The following is a 7,908-nucleotide window of genomic DNA, read 5'->3' on the forward strand; positions in this document are numbered from 1 at the left end:
ATAAATTAGGCAGCAGTAATCCCCGGTTAATTACCTCGCTAAAAATATCCAAGCTTTTGGTATAATAATTAGAGTGAGACATTTAGTCACGCTCGCTTAATTACGTAAAAGAGGTACCCAGCAAAAACAGCATTACTAAAATATACCAAGCAAAAAAATTTGGAAGTTTTTCTATAGGCACAACTTTAAAGGCACTTCCAAAAATTTCCTCCTAAAGATGTTTCATTGCAAAGGAAGTTCATTTGAGTCAATTTTTTATACCCTCCACCATAGGATGGGGGTATATTAACTTTGTCATTCCGTTTGTAACACATCGAAATATTGCTCTAAGACCCCATAAAGTATGTATATTCTGGGTCGTGGTGAAATTCTGAGTCGATCTAAGCATGTCCGTCCGTCCGTCCGTCTGTCCGGCTGTCCGTCCGTCTGTGGACATCACGCTAACTTCCGAACGAAACTAGCTATCGACTTGAAACTTGGCACAAGCAGTTGTTATTGATGTAGGTCGGATGGTATTGAAAATGGGCCATATCGGCCCACGTTTACGTATAGCCCCCATATAAACCGATCCCCAAATTTGGCTTGCGGAGCCTTCCGGAGCAGCAAAATTCATGCGATCCGGTTGAAATTTGGTACGTGGTCTAAGTATACGGTCTCTAACAACCATGCAAAAATTGGTCCATATCGGTCCATAATTATATATAGCCCCCATATAAACCGATCCCCAGATTTGACCTCCGGAGCCTCTTGGAGGGGCAAAATTCATCCGATCCGTTTGAAATTGGGTACCTGATGTTAGTATACGGTCTCTAACAAGCATGCAAAAATTGGTCCATATCGGTCCATAATTATATATAGCTCCCATATAAACCGATCCCCAGATTTGAACTCTGGAGCCTCTTGGATGAGCAAAATTCATCCGATCCAATTGAAATTTAGTACGTGGTGTTAGTATGTGGTCTCTAACAACCATGCAAAAATTGGTCCATATCGGTCCATAATTATATATAGCTCCCATATAAATCGATCCCCAGATTTGACCTCCGGAGCCTCTTGGAGGAGCAAAAGTCATCCGATGCGGTTGAAATTTGGTACATTTCGTTAGTATATGGCCTCTAACAGCCATGTAAAAATTGTCAAATTTTATGTAAAAGTTTTGTAAAAAGTTTATTTCTATAGCAATATTTGTCAACATTTTATTTCCATAGAAAATTTTGTCAAAATTTTATTTCTATAGAAAATTTTGTAAAAAATTTATTTCTGTAGAAAATTTTGTCAACATTTTATTTCTATAGACAATTTTGTCAAAATTTTATTTCTATAGAAGATTTTGTCAACATTTTATTTCTATAGAAAATTTTGTCAACATTTTATTTCTATAGAAAATTTTGTCAAGTTTTTATTTCTATAGAAAAGTTTGTCAAAATTTTATTTCTATAGAAAATTTTGTCAAACTGAATTATATACGTATTTAATCGGCCTTTTTTTTTGTTTAATATATACCCCTTATGGACTAACTTACAATTTAGAAGACAGTGTTAAAAAGTTTTACGATACCTTGCCATCGGCAAGTGTTATCGCAACCCAAGTAATTCGATTGTGGATGACAGCCTTTAGTAGAAGTTCCTACGCAATCCATGGTGGAGGCTACATAAGATTCGGCCTGGCCGAACTTACGGCCGTATATACTTGTTTATAACTGGCCTTTTTCATATTTTTAATAGAAAATTAAAATTTTTTGTTTGAAATAGGTTAACAGATTAAGAATTAATAAAATGGTATAAATTATTTAAATTTGGCCGAAGAACATGCTAAATCCATTTTAGAAAAATTGCGATTTTTTGAAAATATCTGATGTCAAACGTTCCAGACAAATTTAAAATAAAAAAAAAAAATAAAAAATTATTTAGTTGTAAAAATATCACAAAATTTCTTAATTCACATCCAAAACACTGGATTCGCATCACACTTTAAGAAGTGATGCGAATTTAGTGCACCGGCTTTTGAAATGTTGGGCATCCGTTCTATGACAAGCCCATGTTAAATTCATCGCATCTGCGCCAATTTTGCATCACTTCCGGATCCAAAAAGGACACTTCCATCACTTTTTTGACGACGCTTTTTTTGCTGGGTTGTGAAATTGTTCTTTTTGGATCCGGAAGTGGTGAAAAATTGATGCAGAACCATGAATTTAACACGGGCTTCCCAGCAAAAAAAGCATCTCCAAAAAAGTAGGGAAAATGTTCTTTTTGGATCCAGAAGTAGTGCAAAATTGACACAGCGACCCAGAATATATATACTTTATGGGGTCTTAGAGCAATATTTCGATGTGTGACAAACGGAATGACGAAATTAAAATACCCCCATCCTATGGTGCAGGGTATAAAAAAGATTGATATTCCTTATCATTAATTGTTTCTATGAATTCGATATGACACTTGCTTATCCTTACGCCCATATAACCTATTTCCCAGAACGATGACATATTCCACGAAATAGACAACAAATAAAAGTAATATACAGTTTATTGTTTAACAAAAATATTGATGGTTAATCGCTATAAATTGTTGCCTTTATTGTTTGCAATGGATGGTTGGATGACAGGAAGACTGTTTCGGATTGTTTGCAATACCTAGAAGTTTACGCTGAATGGCTGATCGGACTGGACTGGTAAGTAAACACGGAGAGAAATAAAGCCATTAATTCTAAATCGAAATGTAAATGAATGTTTCATCCATAAATTGTGTGCCGACACAGAAGCTTACATAAGGCTGAGCAAGGAATAATCATCGCCATAACAAGACCACAACAACCGCAGACTCTAAACAGCAAAACATACAGGCATTCATCGACAGAGAAATATGGATGTAATTAAGGGTTGCCAACTGAGAGGGAGGAGTTTTAAATGCTTAGCTCAAGACCACACAGTAAACACTAAGATCAGCAGACCTAACGATTATTGTTTGTTGAATTGGCACTACAACGTGGTGCAATAGTTAGCCTAACTGTCATATACCAAGTCTCAGTCCCGATTTCCGACGAACGACTGTAATAAGTACAGAAATAATTAACATATACTGACATTTTTGAGTTTCAAATAAAATTCCAAATATAGGTGGTATAAAAGTAATCACCACCGAGTGGCAAAGGGTATGAGTAGACATCTAAATTTTTATCCCATTGCCCTCAAATTCAAATTTAAATAGTGTCTATAGGTCCAAGCTTTCGTATATATGTTTGCTTGGGGGAGCATCTGTCATAAAATCCACCTGCAATTATATGTATTTTCAAATAAGCCTCTACGAAGAGTTTTCAAAGGAAACTGTTACATCTGATATATGTTAGTGGGTATTAAAGTTTCAGCCCGGCAGGCAATCCATAATTTGTCGTTTTTTCTGCCATGAATAATGACAACAAAAATAGTACGTTAACATTTCGATCTACAAGGAGAATATAAGATAAGCCAACATTATACGGTTAGGTGAGTTGGGTTATAGAGGATGACATCTATTCGTAGACAAGGATCACTTAGATCATATTGGTCCATTGTTCTCTCCTTTTCATCAATCATATTAGAGTTTCCAAATGAGCTTTTTCGGTCTTCCATGCTGAAGCCTGGATGAAAGCAAGTATATCCTTCAGATTACAGTCTCGTATATCGGTAACATCCTAAAAGAACACGGAGACTAGTATCGGCCTCAGGAGTTCTGCAACTTTTGCAATGGCAAAAACCTCCGCCTGAAAAATGCTGCATCCGCGGCCCCTTTTATATTACTCTCCACTCCCCAACTCTTCGTAGTAAATACCAGTGCCTTCAACCATTTTCGATCCATTCGTATAAATGTTCAATGTCCAATATCCATTCGTATAAATGTCCGCATCTTCTATATTAGATGTAATCGATTTTAATTTATCCTCATATAAATGCTGAGTCGCCATATAGTCTGTCCTCATATCTTGCCCAATGCTAGCAACGAGTCCCATGAATCTGCAATCCGCGTTTCCCAGCGAGTCCTGGCTGTTCAGTCTCATGATTTGCTACCTTCGCTGTTTTCCTGATATACAGATCAAATGGGCAGTCTCCCATCAGTACCTCCAGAGCTGCGGTAGCCATTGTTCTCATTGCACCAGTCATATAAATAAGAGCCGTCCAGTTTAATCCATTAAGTTTCTGTATATGATACCGACAGTTCCTAATTGTCCACCAGACATGACATCCACAGGTAGCTACAGGTCTTATAACTGCTGTATACAGCCAGTGAATGATCGGATTTCCAAAATGTCTACAGAACGTGCCCTAATCTTCTATACTTGGTGGAATCGATTTCATCTTGTCCTCATATATATGCAGAGTTGCCATAACATATAGTCTGTCCTTATATATTGTCCAACTGAAGCAACGTGTTCCGTTTGTTTACAATCCGCGCTTCCCAGCGAGTCCAGACTTTCCATCCTCATAAGTATCACCTCAGCTGTTTTTCTGATATGCAGATCAAGTGAGTATACTTCGATCAGTACCTCCAGAGCTGCGGTGGACGTTGATCTCATTGCACCAGTTATATAAATATGGGCCGTCATGTTTATTCTGTTGAGATTCTTTAAATGATTCTGACGGTTCCTAAGTGTCCATCAGGCGTGGCATCCACAGGTAGCTACAGGTCTTATAACTGCTGTATACAGTCAGTGAAAGACTTCAAAGAGGGATTCATTCATCAACGTCCCCCAATCAGCGTTTGATAAGCATACAGTGCCGCGTAGGTCTTCTTTAGACTAACTGTTTAGTCTGGAGTCTATAACAATTCCCATGTACCTAGCCCATTTCGAGAGATTTAATCTCATTCCTTGAAATTGGGGGTCCTTATATCCAGTGATATAAGGACCCCCAATATATCGGTGGATTATGTTATCCCACCCTTCTCAAGATAATCGATAAAAATTATTCCATGCGCATCCCAAAAAACAGAGGCCATTACTTTGCCAGCGGACTTTTGAGTCTTTCCACGCTTCGGAGACGGTTCACCGGTCGCTGTCCACTCAGCCGACTGTCGATTGGACTCAGGAGTTTAGTGATGGAGCCATGTTTCATCCATTGTCACTTATCGACGGAAAAACTCGGGAGTATTAAGAGTTAACAGCTGCAAACACCGCTCAGAATCATCAACACGTTGTTGTTTTTGGTCAAATGTGAGCTCGCGCGACATCCATTTTGCACAGGGCATATTCCGCATATCCAAATATTGATGAATGATATGACCAACACGTTCCTTTGATATCTTCAAGGTCTCTGCTATCTCGATCAACTTCATTTCACGGTCATTCAAAATCATGTTGTGGATTTTTTTGATGTTTTCGTCGGTAACCAACTCTTTCGGGCGTCCACTGCGTTCACCGTCCTCCGTGCTCATTTCACCACGCTTGGATTTTGAATACCAATCAATTATTGTTGATTTCCCTGGGGCAGAGTCCGGAAACTCATTATCAAGCCAAGTTTTTGTTTCCACCGTATTTTTTCCCGTCAGAAAACAGTATTTTATCAAAACACGAAATTCCTTTTTTTCCATTTTTTCACAATAACAAAAGTTGCTTCACAAAAGACGCTCTATCTTACAAACTAATTGACTTAAAGACGTCAAATTTTGACAGGAATCATTTGAAGGTTGGTACTATATAAAAATAATATGTATTTAATACTAGCGACGCCATCTATATGTCAGCCAACCTTTTAAGTGTTTTCACTGCAATGTGGCACGCCGTTCGGACTCGGATATAAAAGCAAGGTCCCTTGTTATTGAGCTTAAAATAGAATCGGGCAGCACTCAGTGAGAAGAGAGAAGTTCACCACTGTGGTACCACAATGGTCATTCCATTGTCTAAGTGAGCCTGAAATATCGGGCTGCCACTATACCTAACCTAACTTAACTTTGATCTCTCAATATGATGCACCAGAGAGTGTAGCGCCGACTCTACAGCTCTGCCCTTTATAAAAGCATCTTGACAGTTCGATAACTTTCCGTTCTGTTGATTCCTTATGTAATTGTCCAATATTCTTTCTACCATTTTTAGCAAAAACAAAAAACGTTAAGCTAATAGGTCTGAAATTCTTAGCAGTTCCATGCACTAATCTGATTGCGAATCACCTTGACCCTTTGCCAAGCCTTTGGTATATAGCCATGCTCCAAAGAAGTTATGAATAACTTCATATAAGAGTCATCTAGGATATCGAAAGACTCCTGTAGCATACACGGATGAATTAGGTCCAGTCCTGGAGATTTTTAAGAACCAAAACTGGTCAGCTCCCATTTGATGCTATTCTTGCTGATTATAAAGAACCACAGCGTCTTTGATTTGGAGAAGGGCCATCAGACAATTAAAGCAGAAAGACGAAAACACAATATTAGGATTTTGTTGACAACTTTGGATTTTATTTTCTCTAGACTGTCGGCGGAAGTCGTGTTGTGGCATGTCTGGCAGTCGATAGATTCGTTAAAAATTTATGGTTAGTAAAGAGTGGTTAAATTATAAGGGCCGATGTTGAATGTGAACCACACCTAAAAGCCAAGTTTTTTTTCCGAATTTTATTTGACATTTCTCTATTTCAGGCTTACTCAATTTGAACCATGGAGAGATACACAATCCAACAACGTGTTAAATGGTTCCAAGAAATGACAACAGTGGATGATCAATTTTCGAAGAAAATCATCTTCAGTGATGAGGCACATTTTCACCTCAGTGGATTCGTCAATAAACAGAACTGCTGCATTTGGGCGAATGAGAATCCAAGAGTGATTGCCGAAAAACCAATGCACCCACAAAGAGTGACTGTTTGATGCGGTTTATGAGCTGGCGGCATCATCGGGCCGTATTTTTTCCAAAATTAGGCCGGTCAGGCAGTTACTGTGAATGGTGTTCGCTATCTTGAACTTTTTATGGCCCGAATTGGAAGATATGGATGTGGAAGATATGTGGTTTCAGCAGGACGGTGCCACTTGCCACAAAGCTAACGAAACAATGACTCTTTTGCGCAACAAATTCAATGGCTGTGTTATCTCACGTAATGGCGATGACAATTGGCCGCCAAGATCATGTGATTTGACATCGTTGGACTTGTTTCTTTGGGGTTATTTGAAAGAAAAGGTGTACATCGATAAGCCAGCAGCAATTCAAGAGCTACAGTATGAGATAATTCGGCACATTAACGGCATAGAACCTCCATTATGCCTGATCGAAAATTTGGACCATCGGGTGATGGTGTGCCACCGAGGTCGCGGCGCCCATTTGGCCGATATTTTGTTCCATACATAATTGAGTATAACCAATATATCATCTATATATATAAAATTCAATCTATGTTTGTTTATTTGTTTGTATGTTCCGAGTTGGGTCCGAAACGGCTGAACCGATTTACTTGAAACTTTCAGACATCGTAGGGGGCGTTCATGTGGTGAAAATAGGGTACCTCATTTTTTAACACCTGGTCGCGGAGGGGGACCTCCCCTTCGTCGGACTTTTTGAAAACTGGACCAAAGTTGACCGATTTGCTTGAAATTTTCATTGAAGATTGGGGTTGGCATCTAGACAAAGATCAGCTACTTTTTATTTCGATATTTGGTGGCGGAGGGGGACCTCCCCTTTGTTCGACTTTTTTTTAAGTACAGTGAAAAAACTAAAATTCTCTAAATTATCTGAGATTTATAGGGAACATGTGGTGAGGTTATGGAATTAATATGGGGTACCCGATGATTTCATATGTGGATGGGTAGGGGGACTTCCCCTTGCCCTACTTTTTGAAACTTGGAACAAAATTATGCGATTTGCTTGAAATTTTCATTGAATGTTATGGTTGGCGTCTAGACAAAAATCCGCTACATTATGTTTCGATATTTGGTCGGGGAGGGGGACCACCCCTTT

This window comes from Haematobia irritans, chromosome 2 (genome assembly GCF_050003625.1).
Source record: "Haematobia irritans isolate KBUSLIRL chromosome 2, ASM5000362v1, whole genome shotgun sequence".
Lineage (NCBI taxonomy): Eukaryota > Metazoa > Arthropoda > Insecta > Diptera > Muscidae > Haematobia > Haematobia irritans.